Source organism: Octopus bimaculoides, chromosome 20, assembly GCF_001194135.2.
Source record: "Octopus bimaculoides isolate UCB-OBI-ISO-001 chromosome 20, ASM119413v2, whole genome shotgun sequence".
Classification (NCBI taxonomy): domain Eukaryota; kingdom Metazoa; phylum Mollusca; class Cephalopoda; order Octopoda; family Octopodidae; genus Octopus; species Octopus bimaculoides.
In genome coordinates, this window is record NC_069000.1 from 10,088,627 (window position 1) to 10,094,429 (window position 5,803).

Below are 5,803 nucleotides of genomic sequence, written 5' to 3' on the forward strand. Positions count from 1 at the left end.
AACAACAGACATATATATATATATATATATATATATATATATACACACACATACATACATATGCATGTATGTATATATATATATACACGCACACACATTTTTAAAAATAACAATAATAATAATAATAATAATAATAATAATACAGGAATGGTAAGCTGATATCTAATTACGATGCTGGAGAGAGGTGGGAAGGGAGAAAGAGAAAGAGAGAGAGGGAGAGAGAGAGATGGAAGAGTTCATTATAGTTGGAAATATTGGAAAGAAACTTAATTTTCCTTACAAAGCGACTGAGTCAATAAAAACAGAGGAACGAGTTAGGGAGTAAAAATGTGGTAAACAACAATAATAATTAGTTATTATAGTCACTATTATTATTATTATTACTACTACTACTACTGCTATTATTATAGTTGCTATCATCATCATTATTATTATTATTATTATTATTATTATTATTATTAGTAGTAGTAGTAGTATTTGTAGTACAGTTGTTGGAGCTGTTATAACTAAACATAAATAAAAACAAACTATTATTATTGGTAGTAGGTGTTGTAGTACAACAGTCGTTCGTGTTACTGTTATGATTAAAAATAAATGAATAAATCATTATTATTATTATTGTTATTATTGTTATTATTATTGTTGTTGTTATTATGAGGAAAACAAATTAATTTTTGCTTTTTAGTGAAGTTAGAAAAAAGTCTGAGATGAAAAGAAACAAGTTACTAAAGTCCTGATTGGATAACAGTAAGGGACTTCAGTTATATAATGTGGTGGTGGTGGTGTTAGTGGTGGGGTTCAAAGGGAGGAGAGGGCCAGAGAAAGAAGAGGGAGAGAAAGAAAGGGGGGAGAGAAAGAGAGAGAGAATGCCAACTGTTTTATGTATTATATAATTCAATAATGTTCATAATAAATTACTTCCTGTTTCCTTTCCTTACACGTTTCATAACGCACAAAAACAAGAACAAAAAAAAAAGAAAAGAAAAGAAATAACGAAATAACCAAACAAGAAAAATAAAGGAAACTTCAAACTGTGTGAAACAATGGTTTACTTTAATTATTTGCGTACATGATTCTTTGACAATTTCTCTCTTTTTTTTGTTCTTGTTTTCAAGCACTGACCCTGAACAATTCTTTTATTACTATTGCAGTTCTTTTCTTAGAGTCCTCAGTAAAACATATCAGCCATCATTCTCAGGACAGTTACTTGTATGTCCAACTTTCCATCCCACTATAAAGTTGTCCCTTCGGCTGTAAGTTTAGTCTCAGTTTGGCCTTAATTGAACAGACTTCTGATCAAAGAGGACTTCAGCTATTACCATATCATTTTTTAAAAATTTTCTCCAAGTATTTAAGAGCATCTTAATGACTGTCTTTAAAATTGGTGAGGTGTTATTTAAGGGAGATTGGGATGCAATTTCTAATTGGTCAAGGAACTGTATAAAATTCCTCTCACCAGCTCAGCATAGGTTGGACAGTTTGATAGAGTCCAGCAAGCAGCTTGTCATAGTTTCCACAGTAGCAGGTCCTGCTTAATGCCAACCACTGTGTGTACTGCATCCCATTTCTTTATGCTAATAGAAAGATGCTGTTACTTGATAAGTAGTAAGTTAACAAATGACAGCATATCTCTTTACTCTTTTACTTGTTTCAGTCATTTGACTGTGGCCATGCTGGAGCACCGCCTTTAGTCGAGCAAATCGACCCCAGGACTTATTCTTTGTAAGCCTAGTACTTATTCTATCGGTCTCTTTTGCTGAAATGCTAAGTTACGGGGACGTAAACACACCAGCATCGGTTGTCAAGCGATGTTGGGAGGACAAACACAGACACACAAACACACATATACATATATACGATGGGCCTCTTTCAGTTTCTGTCTCCCAAATCCACTCACAAGGTCTTGGTCGGCCCGAGGCTATAGTAGAAGACACTTGCCCAAGGTGCCACGCAGTGGGACTGAACCCGGACCATGTGGTTGGTAAGCAAGCTACTTACCACACAGCCACTCCTGCACCTATGAATTAATTTTTATGTAATTCCATATGTGACACTGAACATTCCTGGGCTTGTCCTAATCATTCTCCCTTCACACATTGGGTTAGTCTATCTCTACCAGTTTTCTTCAAACCCTAACATACAGTACATTTTTTTTTTTACCCATCACAACAAATAATTGCATTACACAAGCAGTTATCTGCTTGCATACATTATACATTTATCAATATGTCTGATACCCAGTTGCGTTCTTGTATGTTAATTTTGCATATTCTGATAGATTGCACCCTGCCCCATGTTACTGTTCATCTCCTGTATTTACCGTACATGTTATAAACACCATACTTTCTATAATCTGTTACTGTTATGAAAGGAGAAATTATTTATTGATACTGGCAGTAGGTGATATTGGAACTCTGTCCTGTCTACCACTAGCATTAGACATTATATTCTCACTAACCCTCTTCCCACATCTAGTTAAAAATTTTTATCAGTGAGCCAAGGGGACTTGAGTAAGAATTTCTAGGTGGGTGCATGAAGGGTGAAATTGTATCCATAAAGACTACAACTGATTGTAAAAACTGATCTTAAAAAAACATTGATATTTCTCTCTCTGTTTGAGGAAGGCAATCAATGTTATCTCATTCACTGATCATATCAACTATATAGGCTGTCGTCTGTCTAGTAGATATTATAAAACTATTCAATCCCAAATAACTAGGTTCAAGACTAGTTTCTTCCCTCAGTAGGTGTACCACAACGGAACATCGTACAGACATCTGGTAGATACTAAAGATTTTAGAAACAGTTCATTTTCCCCACAGCTGTTACACAATGGAACAATGTATAGACATGAAGCAGATACTAAAGCTGTATGATGGGTTCACTTTCTCTACCCCATAGTTGTCAACCGTGGGAACACTGTACAGATATTTAGCAGATACTCAAGATGTATTTACTCACAGGTTACCAAGAACAGGTACAGCTTGTTCCCCACCACCATCACCATAGTTGTCACAGACAGGATAGCACATTGTTGATAAGACTATTGCATGCTTGTAGATATTAGGAGATGCTAGCCAACAAGAGAAGCATCTAGGTAGTCACAAAAACTGCTAGAAAGAGCAGCCAAATTAAAATTTACAGCACACTGGTTTGCTAGCTCAGAGCTGAACAACACACACATACATATATATATACAGACACACATATGCATATATATACAAACAGACATATACAAATATAATTATATCTACACCTACACACATCAATACACTCAGATATATATATATATATATATATATATAAACACACACACACATATACAAATATATCTACACACACACACACACTCACACTCAAATAACTAGATTTAGTACTATTCTGCACCTCATTGTCGAACACTCTTCCTTATCATTGATGGAGGAGGTCTGGGGTTTAACGTATGTCTACGAATTTCTATTTTACATTCAACATAATCAGGTTACTGTAATTACTGTATTATTATTGTAATTACTGCTATTACTAGTCTATGTGTTATTATGTTATTATGTGTTATTACTGTATATGTGTGCATCATTATGCATCATTATTGTTATTTGGAAATATTAATCATTTGATTGTCATTTGTGTTTTAATGCACATTACAATGTACTCTGAGAAATTACCAGAACTGAATACCCTAATGATACTGTCACCACCACCACCACAATCAGAACCATCATCATCATCATCATCATCATCATCATCACCACAATAATGGTGAATGGGCAGAATCAGTAACGAGTCGGACAAAACACCTGTGGTATTTAGTCAGGGATCTTTATGTTCTTTGAGTTCAAACTTTTGTTTTTCATCTTCCCAGGGTCAAGTAGATGGACATGGCTTAGTGGTTAGGGTGTTGGATTCAGGATTGTATAAGATTGTAGTTTTGACTCCTGGACTTGGTGACAGGTTTTCTTGAGCAAAACATTTCATTTCATGCTGTTCCAGTCAATTCCACCCGGCTGGCAAAACTGAATAGTCCTGCAATGGAATGTGTCTTGTCCAGAGAGGAATATATGTATGTATATACTCTTATTTTATGGTAACTAATAGAAAGTTGTGCAACAGACCAGCGTCCCCTCCAGGTGGGGAACCTATATGCCAATGAAACTGGGACACCAGCCCTTATGAGCCAGGCATGGCTCGAGAAGGAACAAACAACAATAGGAAGTAGGGAGCACAGTACATAACTTTCTATACATGCATAACCTTCTATTTAATCACTAAAGTGAGTAAAATGCAGGTTGCTTGTGGAGGTGCATGGTCTAGTGGTTAGGGCGTTGTACTCATGATCGCTAGTTCGTGGGTTCGATTCCCATACTGAGAGGTGAATTGTGTTCTTGAGTAAAGTACGTCATTTCATGTTGCTCCAGTCCCATTTTGATTAAGTGGGGAGTTTCGGCCTGCTTGCCTAGCCAGCGGGGTGGTGTCATTTGATGACTAAAACAATGCAAAGCGCACTGTGACCAGCGATGTGCAACAGCATCTGATAGTCTAGTCGGTCCAGTGATCGTGTAATGTGGGTTGCTAATGATGATGCGGTACCTTATTACATACCATAAACTTTTAACCTTGTTGTCCACTTATAACATCAGCTTTCCAACACTGATTCTTACAAAAGATTTGAAAAAAGAACCTCAAAAACATTACTCAACAATTCTATATTCTTAATAATCTTGCATTAAATTGGGCTAAACCAAACTCATTCTTTAGAAATGCCACTAATATCCCACCTGATTTTTGTCTTAAAAATGATAACCATACAACTAAAACCAGCGAGATGACAGATATTGGTAAAATGAATGATTCAGAAGCTGGAACAAATGCAGAGATGACGACGTCGCTGCTGCTGAAAGTAGTGGTGGTGGCGGTGCCGATAATGATGATGATGATGATGATGACAGTGTTGGCGGTGATGATCTTCAGCTATTTTAATCAGCGAACGGCTCACTCCGGTCATGAATATCTTGCTGCAGTTATGAATTCTTAATGCAAAGTCTAAATCAGATTCAGGAATTAGCATTTTTCCCTAATCCACATATAAATGAGCGATTCAGCTACCACTGAGTATTGATGTTGTTGGCATTCCGTCGCTTACGACGTCGAGGGTTCCAGTTGATCCGATCAACGGAACAGCCTGCTCATGAAATTAACGTGCAAGTGGCTGAGCACTCCACAGACACGTGTACCCTTAACGTAGTTCTCGGGGGATATTCAGCATGACACAGTGTGACAAGGCTGGCCCTTTGAAATACAGGCACGACAGAAACAGGAAGTAAGAGTGAGAGAAAGTTGTGGTGGAAGAGTACAGCAGGGTTCGCCACCATCTCCTGCCGGAGCCTTGTGGAGCTTTAGGTGTTTTCGCCTCAACCTATCAAAATCCGTCGTTCATGGGCACTTGGTAAAGATTGGGGACACAAATCACTACGATGTTTGGGTACCACATGAGTTGAGTGAGAAGAACCTTTTGGAAAATCGGCACAAACTTTTCGAACAACCCAATAAAATTACTCAGAATTACACATCACTCAGCAAATCAAATCATACAATATATCTGTCTTTGTACATAAAACAATGCCATCACTGATAATGGTGATGATGACTGATGATGATGATCAAAGTGATTGATGATGACTGTGACTGATGATGATGATGATCAAAGTGATTGATGATGACTGTGACTGATGATGGTGATAATGACTGATGATGATGATCAAAGTGATTGATGATGACTGTGACTGATGATGGTGATAATGACTGA

At 37.0% G+C, this 5,803-nt stretch overlaps 1 protein-coding gene across 7 annotated transcripts in view; it reads right to left on the reverse strand.

Annotated features, from left to right (window-relative positions):
* LOC106875384 (uncharacterized) overlaps window positions 1-5,803 on the reverse strand; it is a 427,703-nt gene that overhangs the window by 89,353 nt on the left and 332,547 nt on the right. The gene's annotated exons all lie outside the window — the stretch shown is intronic.